The following is a 12,849-nucleotide window of genomic DNA, read 5'->3' on the forward strand; positions in this document are numbered from 1 at the left end:
AGCTTAGGGGCTCCCCACTGTGTGTAGCCCCCCCACCATGTGTGGGACATGGGGTTTTGGTTGCCTTTGTCATTCCCCTCCTTCAGCATTAAAGAATCTCCTCTGCATTGGTTGGCATGAGTGTACCCCAGCCCAGCCCACGACCATGGGACGTGTTTGGTATGCATGGATGTGTAAATACCTCCATTAAATCCCAGTGAGCACTGGTTTTAGATCCTTTCCCCTCCATGCCCTAGTTCAGCTTTAGTGATGATGCTATATGGGAAAATAGCTCATGGGTTTAACTCAAGTAGTACCCAGGTGGAATGGTGGCACCTTGACCATGGTGAGAGTTATCACTAGAAGAAAACCACCCCCGGCAGAACCAGAAAGAGAAGCAAAAGCACCTTTGACCACAACGCCGGCATTGCTGTGGTGCTGTGCAGGATAAATGGGATGCCACTGGGATGCTCGGCTGGAGGGAGAGGGTTTGCTGAGGTGACTTCTCACTGGCAGGGGCCTGGGGGAAGCTCCATTTCACTGCCGTGTCTGTGGCTCCTGCAAGCTCGTCCTCTCCCTCCCCAGCAGCAGCAGCAGAAGCGCCGGCTCAGCACAAAGCTGCAGCATCGCGGCTCAAGGATTAGACATTCATTTGCCAGAAATAGAAAATTGGGGGAATGTGTTTTAGTGTATTAAATCTATTCCAAGAGGCTGCTGATGCACAGGAAGATGACTGTCCTATTGATCCCTGTCCTCATCCCGCTCAGGGCAGAGATGACCCTCTCACCCTGCACCAACCCCTGTGGCCAGGAGCTGGGGATATGTCACCTGGTGGTGCTCTTTGGGAGCAAAGAGCCTTAGAGCCAGGGTCCCCCTTGCCCTGGGGAATCTCATGCTGACAGAGGCATTCCCAAGAGAACCTCTCCATTCGGTCTGGGTGTTGGGAGCCCTGTTATGGTCAGCAGAGAGAAACTCCTCTGCATGATTCATCAGCTTAATTTAGCCTCTTGCCTTGGGGCCAGAAGAGACATGCCTTTAAAGAACCCATTTCTCTGCATTCTTGGGGGAAGGAGTCAGGGAAACAAGCTCAGATGCACCAGAGATGCTCACTGTTAGTGCAAGGGATGCCACGTGGATTTCCAGTGCACTGCTGCCTGAAAGACCCTTATTAAGACCTAACTGTCAGGAGCTGTGTGGGATGGGATGGCTTTGATGCATGCCCAGGCAGAGCAGTGCTGAGATGTGCGGTTCACATGACTGTAACTGCTTCCCACCACCAGCTCCATGCCTGGATCCATTATTTTCATAGTGGATCCATAAGGACATCTCCCCCTGCTCTTTCAGCTGGTGCCTTTCATGGCTATGGACGAGAGAGAAGACCCCTCTGGATGCTCTTTTCTGGGCTGTGTGCTCTTGGTGTGCTAGGATGTGCTTTCCCGGCTGCCCACGCTCCCACCGTCTGCTGCGGTGGCACGGTGCCTGCTCATGTCTTGGCCGGGTGGTTTCCAAAGGCAAGCTCTTGCCAAGTGCAGACAGGTTGGATGTCCAGCCAGCACGATGTCATGGGTACCACAAGCCTGAGCAATCGCATGGGGAAGGGGCTTGGGGAGCAGTAAGGGATGCAGGGTCCTCATTTGGCTCTGCAGCGTGGCATCCCTTGCACCAACAGTGGGCATCTCTGCTCCATCAGAGCTTGTTTCCCTGACTCCTTTCTCCATGAACACAGAGAAATGGGTCTTTTAAAGACAATTATTCTTCTCGCCTGAAGGCAGATATCTAAATTAAGCTGGATGATTGACATGGAGGAAGGCCTCTTTGTCCCTGCTGACCATGGCGGTACTCTTGGCAGCAAGACCCCATGAAGTTCTCCTGGGAATGCCTGTATGGAGAGAGTAAGACATGTGGGAGATGAGTCAAGGAGTTCCAGGTTCCAGTAGATGCTGTCTTTCCTCACATCAAATGTAGATCATCTTGTACCCTGGAGTCATCACTGCTCATAGGAGTGGTTTCTGGTGCTGCAAGAGGATCCCAGAGGATCACCAAGGTCCCATAGGTATGCAAGGGTTAACAGGGATTCATGGCACTGTATTTTCTATGCTATAGAGCAGGTTCATCCCCAGCCACGCAGCTCAGCCTGGCTTTGGTTCCCAGTGCTGCCAGCATCCCCCCTCCCACGGCCCCAGGGCCCTGACCCTGCACATACCCCTGGATTTACTCCAACTTCATGCCTGATGAGGCTCAGGCCATACATTAGCAGTTAATGGCCTTTAAAATGCCTGGAGATCCTGGTGCTGCTTCCCTGGCCTCATCAAGGGTGGAATTTTGCTGCAGGAGGGTGATAGTGAGGGTTGGAGGTACCCGAGTCCCATGGGAGTGGGGATGCTCATGTGTTTGGGTCCCATGGGAGAGACCAGACTCTGCCTGAATATTTGGCATGTGTTTACATGCAGAATGCCAAGTAAGATCTACAGGATGTTGTTTCTCAGGGTACCCTCTCTTCCTTGCTGTCTTAACACCAGCTGAAGGCTATGCCCATGGAAACTGCCTCATAGCTACACATTCCCAAACCAAATAGATGTGTCCTCTCCATCCAGTCTATGAGAGGATTTCCATGCCCAACAGAGAAGCAAAAGACACTGTGAAGGACTTGATGAGGCATCTGCAAGGAGATCACACTGAACCCAAGTGTCTCAGGAGCGAAGAACTACCTCAGCATGTCCTGGGGATGAAGCAAAGCCACTCCCTGCTTAGTTCATGGGAACAATGGGGAGGTTTTTAGTAGCCTTAGGAGAGACAAGAAGTCTCATACGGTTCTTCCCCCTATTGATCTGACCCTCCAGATACGACCTTTCCCTGAATCTATTGCCTTGGTTGTCCATTTTCCCTCCCAAATCCCCCAGCAATGGCCGTAGCTGCCTGCTGTCTTCAGCGGCTAGCTCACGCTCGCATCTGCCATCCTTATAAATAAATGATGAGTGATTGATTAGTCACTTGCCTCCGACTCCAGCCTCTCACCCTGACCCTTTGTTGGCTTAAATGGAAACTTCTCCAAACTCTTCTAGATGGTACCAGGGCGCAATTCCTCTTGGGATGAGGTGGGAGTGGTTTAAGCATTAAAAAAATATCTTCTTCATCCTTTTTCCTCCCCATGTTGCTTAGACATAGTGCTGGTTTTATCCTTGCCCACTTAACTGTGGGGTCCCACTCCAGACCCCTGGAGTGGGAGGAAGAGGATGTGTTACTGGGATGGATGTGCCCAATCTGGAGTCCTCACCGCTGGGACTTGGCCAAGGTGGGGGGTACATTAAGGCAGGATGATGGCTACAAGCCACCCTAGCCTCATGCACTGCAGGGACGGCTGTTCTGCCTCTTTTCTTTGTCCTGCAATGTCTCGGGCAGGTCCATGTAGCACAAACTCTCCCAGAAAGTATGCTTGGTGTCTTTTGGGTGCTTTAAAACCCCATCCCCTGCAACAAGACACCATCAGTGGTTATAAGGTGTTTTATTCTGGGTGGGAAGGAGCATTTATTGGGGTGTCTCTCCCCATTCACCCCTCGCCTGCTGCTAAATGTGCTTGCTGGGGGAGAAAGGAGGAGAGGGTCAAGCCAGCAGTCCCTGCCTATGCCCTTGTTCCCCTAGGCCAGGTTTGTACCTTTCCCAATGTGGAACAACAGTACCTGCATCTTCCTATTTAGAGGAAATCTATAAACCACTCAGTACAGCGCGAACCCGCCAGCCTTCCCGCGGCCTTCTGCAGGGTATTGATCAGCCAAGTTTCATCTGCCCATTTTCTCTTTGTCACCCCTCATCTCTCTCTGTTTCTCTGAAGCCACCTCATCCACCCTCAGCAACATCACCCAGCACCCCATGTCATTCTGCTCCCACACCTTGTACAGTGAAGCCCCATGGCTGATGCCCCAGTGCCCAGTGGGTTCCCCCCCATCAGCCCTGGGGCTTTAGGGACAGTTTGAGCCTGGTCCCATAGTGAAGTGTCTGAGCTGTCTGTGGGCTCTACTGCACTCAGTGTGGTCCCTGGGCTGAAAGAGGGTGATGTCCCTCCATGGGGTGCTTCAGTCCATACGGGCTGGTAAATCCCTACTGTGCATGGACGTTTCCCTCTCTCTTCATTTCCAGAAGAGGGGAGAACAAACAAGAGCTGGGAAAACATCCCCAGTTGATCTGCATATCAGTGCTTAGCTCATCTGCACTATCTCCTGCCCCTTTACAGGCTCCAGAATCTCCAGGGATGGGTGGAATAAGCCAGCCAGGCAAAGCCTGTGATGCCAAGCAGGCTGCAGATCCACTAACCTCAGGGGAAGGAGTAAACCCTGCCCAGATGACCTGAACCTGCACCTCCACCCAAAACCCCACACACATGGCCAGGACCCTCCACAACTGCTTTGGTTGGTGCAGAGATCAGAGCATTCCTGAGCAGCGAGATGGGGAAGTGTTTCCTTTATTTCACAGAATGGTGATGACTCATAGACTGGATGCTTTTTGTTGCTGTTGTGGGAAGCATATTGTTTAGATTAATATCTTGGCTTGGGAATGTAGGTGAGGAAAAAGACTGGAAGATTTCAAAGCATCCCATTGGGAAAACGAAAGTCTTTTTTGTTTCAAATGTCAAGTTGGTTGGGAAAAGGCTTTTAAAAGGTTAAACCTGAGTGAAATGTTTGGCTTAAGAGCAACAAGCTGTAAAATACGTTGGTGTCCCAAACTCTTCATTTACTCTAATTCTAGGGAGGAAAACCCCCACAAAGAGCCTCCAGGGGCAGGAAAGCTATTTCCAGACCAGATATTGTCTTAGAATCTTAGAATCATAGAATGGTTTGGGTTAGAAAGGACCTTGAAGCTCATCCAGTTCCAACCCCTGCCACGGACAGGGACACCTTCCACTAGAGCAGCTTGCTCCAAGCCCCATCCAACCTGGCCTTGAACACTGCCAGGGATGGGGCATAAAGAAATCCTCCTTTAACAGAAGGATTATAGGGTCAGGCTCCATAGAAGTACCATGGGCCTGGTTCTTGTCCAAGGGTGGCCTCAAAGCCACTGCGGCAATGGGGCTGTAGGTCTAAGCCTTGGCATGGGTGGGAGCTGTTGGTGGTGGCTGGTCCCTGCTCCCTGGTTCCAGCTCAGTGGCTGGGACATCACAACAGGGTGTGGGGCAAGGGATGCAGCCAGCAGTAAAGCCCCTTTTCACTGGAGGATGGTGAAGGTTGGCTGCAAACAGAACCTCACCAGGAGGAGTTGTAACAGGACCATGAGCTCGTGTTCATATCCGCAGGCTGGTGCAGGGAGAGATGCAAGAGCAAAGGGTGCTCGATGGATTTAAAACTGCTCTTGCAAAGCTGGAAAACCCCAATCCTGGCGAAAACCACTGAAATCTCCAGGAAGAGGATGCCCAGGGCTTCAGCAGCTCAGTGCATCCCCCAAGGGAACACAAAGCAGAGCCCTGGGGACATGCAGGCTCACTGCGCTTGGGGCAGACAACATGGCCAGCAAGGGACAAGCAGCTGAGGACCCAGGAGCACCATGGCTCTGCAGGCACAGTGGCAGTAACTGCTCCAAGCCATTCCTATGGGAAAGGTTGCAAAACACCGAAGTGATGCTGGAGCAGGAGGAGATGCTCGGGCTCACAGCAGCTTCCCAGGGACGTGCTGTTCTCCTACATGCTGGGAATAAGAATGAAATAAAACTAGTGCCGGGAGACGGTTTGTCCCTGGAGGTGATCCCTGATTCCTGCAGTGATCTCCCAGATGTTCCCAATCCATTGGGATGAGGTAAATATCCAGCCCTTCAGCTGGATGCTGCACCAGGAGCTGGGAGATGGCACAGGGCCATGTGTTATTTTAATGTCAATGGTTGCTTCCTGGTTTTCCAGGTGGGAAGCAGAGCGCAGGGAGCTGCAGACTGGAGCACAGAGGATTTGCTGATCCCTTCTTTGGCAATCAGAAATTCATGTGAAATTCCACTGAGGTTTTTAGCCAGCAGAGGGGAGGGAAGGTGGGTGCCAAAAGTTGAACCATGTCACTTGGATACTCCTTTAGATAAAATGTTCCTGCTTCCCTACAGTGGAAATTCATCCCTTTCTAAACTACCCATTTCTTGGAAGCAGCCTTCCTATATCTGAAGGGGGCTGAAAGGATGCTGGAGAGGGGCTCTTCATTAGGGACTGCAGTGATAGGCCAAGGGGTGATGGGTTCAAACTGAAACAGGGGAAGTTCAGGTTGGATCTAAGGCAGAAGCTGTTCCCTGTGAGGGTGCTGAGGCGCTGGCACAGGGTGCCCAGAGAAGCTGTGGCTGCCCCATCCCTGGCAGTGCTCAAGGCCAGGTTGGACACAGGGGCTTGGAGCAAGCTGCTCCAGTGGAAGGGGTCCCTGCCCGTGGCAGGGGTTGGAGCTGGAGGAGCTTTAAGGTCCCTTCCAACACAAACCAGGCTGGGATTGCGTGTTGTGGAGCACAGCGAGCTGAACTTGGCACTCATGCAAAATGCATTTTTCCCCTCTTTGCATGCCTTTGTAAGTGGCACAGGGCTGGTGCATCATGAGGATGTGTTGGTGCAGAGCACATTGGAGGTCTGTCCTGGTTTGAGCAGCAGCAGTCAGTTTTCTCCTTCTTAGGAGCTAGTACAGTGCTGTGTTTTGATCTTTTGGCCTTGGAGCAGTGGTGATAACGCCGATGTTTTCAGTTGCTGCTCGAATGTTTGGTGTGGCCAAGGACTTTCTGAGCCTCATGCTCTGCCAGGGAGGAGGGGAGGCTGGGAGGGAGCAGAGACAGGACACCTGACCCAAACTGACCAAAGAGGTATTCCATACCACAGCACGTCATGCCCAGGATGTAACGGGAAGGACCCGGAAGGGGTAGAGGGACTGCAGGGTTGGAAGAGGTATCGGTCGGTGCTTGGCTGGGGGGAGTGGGGCGAGTTATTGGTCGGCTGGTGTTAAGGTGTTGTATTCTTTCCTCTTGTTATTTCTTTTATCATTATTATTATTGGTGGTAGCAGTAGTGATCTATGTTATACCTTAGTTACTAAACTGTTCTTATCTCAACCCGTGGGAGTTGCATTCTTTTTGATTCTCCTCTCCGTCCCTCCAGAAGCAGGGGGAGGGCAAGAAGGGGGGAGTGAGTGGACGAGGTTTGTGGTTGGGTTCAAACCACGACAAGGTCTCAGGGTGCAGGCGATGCTGCAGCACCTTCAGAGCCCCATGTGTGGTGTAAGTCCTGGCTCCAGGCTTGTCCTCAAGCCTGTGTGTCCCTGGGTCTGTGTCCCACTGAGCTGCCATCACTTTGGGCATCCCTGGCGCGGGGTGGTCTTGTAACCCAGCCTGGGGCTCAGAAGAGAGCGATTTCCCACAGGTAACACTGTTCGCACAAGTGGTTTCCAGCAATCGAGGAATATGCTGCAAAGCCCACCATGCTCCTGTTCACCCCTGTCTTGGTTTAAGCCCAACCACACAGCCCGTCCGCTCACTTCCCTGCTTCTTGCCCTCCCCCTGCTCCTGGAGGGACAGAGAGGAGAATCGGAAAGAATGCAACTCCCACGGGCTGAGATAAGAACAGTTCAGTAACTAAGGTATAACACAAATCTCTGCTGCTACCACCAGTGATAATAATGATAAAGGGAATAACAAGTGAAGAGAATACAACACCTCAGCACCAGCCGACCCATAACTCGCCCCACTCCCCCCAGCCGAGCACCGACCGATACCTCGTCCAACCCTGCAGTCCCAGCCCTTCCGGGTAACTCTCTGTTACATCCTGGCCATGCCGTGCTGTGGTATGGAATACCTCTTTGGTCAGTTTGGGTCAGGTGTCCTGTCTCTGCTTCCTCCTGGCCTCCCCTTGTCCCCGGCAGAGCATGAGGCTCACAAAGTCCCTGGCCAGACCAAACATTTGAGCAGCAACTGAAAACATCGGCGTTATCAGCACTGTTCCCAGCCCAAAAAATCAAAGCACAGCACTGCACTAGCTACTAAGGAGAAAAATAACTGCTACTGCTGAACCCAGGACAACCCCTAAGCAATTTACCCCAAGGATGCTCGCAGAATGGAGGACAAACCCCCTGCAAGACACTTTCTGTGGAATCAAGGGCTTCAATCACACCTCTGGGGCAAAAGTAAGTGTTCAAAACCTCAGCTGCAAAAGGAGGATGGAAAATCCTCTTTGCCTTTCTGCCCCTGGCAGCTTCTCCCCAGCAGGATCAACTCCCACCAGCCTGTGGATGGGTTTTGACTCCATTTCAGGTCCAAAGGGGAGCAGGTGATATGGAGGCAGGTTTTGGAGAAAGAATGGGGAAGAAACACACTGGGGGAAAAAAGACCCACACCACAACCCTGTGTGTCCTCAGTCTGGGATCAGGGCTTGTTCTCAAGCTGGTGGCATCTTATTTGTATCAAAATAAGCCTGAGCCTGGTGCTGGACCAGTCCCACCACTATGGCCATGCAGAAGAGCTAGGAGCATCCTGCCTGTGATGGCAGAGTGCTGTCCTACAGCCCAGCCCTGCGAACTGCCCTGTGCAGAGGGATGAAGCATGGAGCAGGACATCCCTGCCCCTCGATTCCACAGGGTCCCTTGTGGGAGGAGCCAGGCACTTTCCCATTATTCAGCCTCAAAACTCCCCTTTTGAGTCACCCCTGGTGCAGAGGCCAGCCAGAACTATTGCAGATACCCTATGTTAGGATTTGGCCTGTTGGTTCCACAGCTGGAGTCATAGGGGTTGCACCCTTCTTGCCCCAGGCTCAGCTCCCTCAGCCCCTTCAGGATGATGCCTCTGTGCCTCAGTTTCCCCGTGTCTGAAGCAGCCACTATATCAAGCTTTGAGAGATCAGGTTTGTAACTGGTGGCACCATGGGAACTTTAAGTTTTCCCTGGAGGGTGTTTGCTTGTATACCTCACTCCAGGGGGAAATGAAAGGCTAGAGAAGGGAGCATTTGGACTCACATCCCAATACCTGGGTGCTGTTATGGAGCAGCACCAGCAGGGACTCAGGAGGATGCAAACAGAGGATGCCCTGTTTTTTTGCAGATGGGAAAAGCTGAGTTTCCCTGTTTGTGAATGAGTGGGCATCATCACTGTGGTCATGTACCATCACTGGGGCCATGTACCATCACTGGGGCCATGTACCATTACTTTGGCCATGTACCATCACTGTGGTCATGTACCATCACTGGGGCCATGTACCATCATTGGGGCCATATACTGTCACTGTGGCCATGTTCCATCACTGTGGTCATGTACCATCACTGGGGCCATGTACCATCACTGGGGCCATGTACCATCACTGGGGCCATGTACCATCACTGTGGACATGTACCATCACTATGGCCATGTACCATCACTGGGGCCATGTACCATCACTGTGGTCATGTACCACCGCTAGGGCCATGTACCATCACTGTGGCCATGTACCATCACTGGGGCCATGTACCATCACTGTGGTCATGTATTATCATTGTGGCCATGTACTATCACTGGGGCCATGTACCACCACTGTAGTCATGTACCATCACTGGGGCCATGTTCCATCACTGTGGTCATGTACCATCACTGTGGCCGTGTACCATCACTGTGGCCGTGTACCATCACTGTGGCCGTGTACCATCAGTGTGGTCGTGTACCATCACTGGGGCCATGTACCATCACTGAGGCTTCCTATGAGGTTATTCAGCCATGATGGTAATAAAAGCACACTTTAAATGATTCTGTGGAAGGAGTCCCATGGAGATATCCCAGCAAGGGCTGTGTCGTGCCAGTGAGGCAGGAGAGAGGCCTCATTCCTACTTAGTGGATGGAGAAATCAGGTGTGAGGAGCTCATCTGAGGAGGAGAGGAATTCCGAAGCATCCACCAAGGGTTTGCTCAGCCTCGTAACCAAAGGCTATCCCTTCCCTGGGAAAGACCCACAATTATTTCCTTGCTCCTGAAGGAGAATTAATGGCTGCTGGCCCCAAACCAGGGATTTCTGGTTTGGGTTGGAAAGGACCTTAAGATCACCCAGGTGCAAACCCCTGCAGGGTCACCTTCCACTAGAGCAGGCTGCTCCAAGCCCCATCCAGCCTGGCCTTAAACACTTAGGTCCAAGTACAAGGAGCGCCCAGGAGCTGGGGGGATAGCGGCAGGGTTGGGTGTGGGCTGCCATCAAGGTGAGTAATGTTGGGATAAAAGGAGAGTTTCTCCTTAAACCCAGCAGAAAAATTCCAGTGCTGGAGAGGGAACAATCCAGGGAGCTATTTCCCCCTTGGGACTTGCTTCTGGAGGCTCCCCAAAGTTCATGTCTCTGAGGGTGCAGCATATCTTGCAGTTTTATGGGTGCAAACAGGGATCGTCTGCTCCAGGATGCTCCAGAAGGGATCAACATCCACTGCCCATGGAGGAGGATGGGGATGGGGACAGTATCTCCAGACCGTTCCCATATCACATCTCCAGGGATGTGTATCTTGGGGACTGTGATGCAGAGCCCTGCCTGGTTCTGCGTGAACCTGTCCCTGTGTGTGATCGGTGGGGCAGAGAAGATGGGGCAACCCTCAGCTATGGCCCAGCATCTCCCAGTGATGGTCTAGCATCTTCATCACACCTTTTCACCCCCTTAGTAAAGCAGTTTGGAATGGGGAGGGAGGATGCTGCAACCAGCGCTGGATCCAGACCCAAACAGGGTGCTCAACACCATGGGTGCTGCTCTTTTTCCTTCCTATTCCCTGCCCAGTTCCTAGATTTTCACCCAGATTTTCAGCCCAACCAGCACATCTTGTCCCAACCAGCAGGAAAACCTGTTCGTTAGCATCATCGGGGGAGCCACGGCCTTCCAAAGCTGGGGGATAGTTGGGCACCTGAGGCTGATAACCTGGTGAGCAGCTCCCCCTGCCTTTGGTAAAGCTAAACCAGTCTGAGACCATCTCTGGGGCTGCTGGTGCTACTGGGCCGGCCAGACACATGCTGTTGTGGGGTTAAAGCAGGTGAGTGAGGCCAGGCAGAGCTTACAGGGGAGGAGGGGCTGTGTTTAGGTTGTTAGGTGGAAATCGAACCCAAGATGTGACTGTCTGAAGGTGTGGATCCATGCTCCTCATGCAGCAGCACTGGGGATGTTGTGACAGATTTCTGGCAGCTCCTGTCTGCATCTTCCTCCCCTGCAGGATCCAGGGAGGGGGAAGAGGGTTTGTTAATGGAAGGGATGAGGAGAGGTGGGTTTCTGTGGGTTGTTTTGTTTTACACCAGCCAATTTGGCTGCCTTGTACCAGGGCACACACTGTCGAAGTGGGGGTGCGGGGCTGCCTGCTGAGCCGGCGGGAGCAGGAGGAGGGATGGAGGGGACCGTTTTGGGTCAATAATGAGAAACCAGCCCCCAGGAGCCACCTGGGGTTAGGAGCAAACACCTTTTCATTACAGAAAATGCTTTTTTTTTAGCATTTTACCCTGTTGGGTTCAGACTTCATTGAGCTGAGCACAAGTGTCTAATTGCTCCTGAGGAATGTAGCTGTGTTTGAGAGGTCCAAGTGTAGCCCCTCACTGCCCAAGGGACCACATGAAGGTGCTGAGAGGATGAGGGGTTTTTTTCCATTTTTCACCTCAAAGAGGGTAAATTTTGCAGAGGGAAAAAAAAAAAACACCCTTGTACCTCATCTCCATCCCGGCCATTCCTGAACCAGGTCTTTGCCTTTTGCTTCCAGCATCTCTGTCTCCATCACAGGAGTGAGGTCTATTTAACCTGCCCGAGGGGAGACTGAGCTGAGCTCTTAGGCAGAAGCTGTTCCCTGTGAGGGTGCTGAGGCGCTGGCACAGGGTGCCCAGAGAAGCTGTGGCTGCCCCATCCCTGGCAGTGCTCAAGGCCAGGTTGGACACAGGGGCTTGGAGCAAGCTGCTCCAGTGGAAGGGGTCCCTGCCCGTGGCAGGGGTTGGAGCTGGAGGAGCTTTAAGTTCCCTTCAACCCAAACCAAGCTGGGGTTCTGTGGTTCATGATTTAACAGAAGTCACCAAGAAGAGGTCCTGCCTTTTCCCCAGCTCTGCCATGAGCCCATTTGAGCTCTAAACCAGCAGAAAGTGGGGATTTTGCAGCAGGTGAACAGGCTGGGGAGGCTCGAAGAGGGCAAATGAAATCCTTCCACTGCCTACATTGTCCTGGATGATGCAAACCTTGGTATCCACCACCAAAGCCCCCATCTCCTCCCTGCCCTCTTTTGACTCCATACATGTGCAGGTAGAGGAGGATATAGATATGTACACACAACCTCTTGCACTCACTTTTTCTCCTCCCTTGGAAAACAATGGCACCACCTGAAGCAGCTTTCACCTTTCAAACCAACCCTATAAATCCTATTTTCATTTGAGATGAAAGTTTTCCCCCAAAACACCAAGTATTTTTGTTCCCAGGTTCAGACTTCATTGCATGCATCCCCCCAGCCACTCAGCATCTCACTGAGACCTGCTGCAGCCAATGTCCCATTAAGCATCTTTTAGAGCAACAGCTTCATACCCACAACCAGACGGGGTTTTGTCACTGGAAATAGCATTGAACCCTTTCATACCCTTTTGTGTGCATTGAAATGGGTGATTGTAATAGTGAAGAGAGGAACTAAAGCCCTTAAAATCCTTCTTGGTCCGTCTGTGCTCATAGGAAGCACATCCCTAAATAAAACATATGCACCACTGTCCTCTTCTGGCTGGAGCTGTTACACTGCACCCACTTGCACTGTTCTATTGCTATATAACTACTGTTATATATTGTTTGTTATATATATAACAATATACATCTTCTTACATACTAACTGTGGCCACCTGCCAAGACCTGCAGGATCATTTTGTTTTGGATCAATTTGCCTTGTCCTGTCCATCCCTGCTGCAGAGGATGGGACCTGGGGGCTTCACTTCATCAGCAGC

The sequence above is a fragment of the Lathamus discolor genome, chromosome 19 (genome assembly GCF_037157495.1).
Source record: "Lathamus discolor isolate bLatDis1 chromosome 19, bLatDis1.hap1, whole genome shotgun sequence".
NCBI lineage: Eukaryota > Metazoa > Chordata > Aves > Psittaciformes > Psittacidae > Lathamus > Lathamus discolor.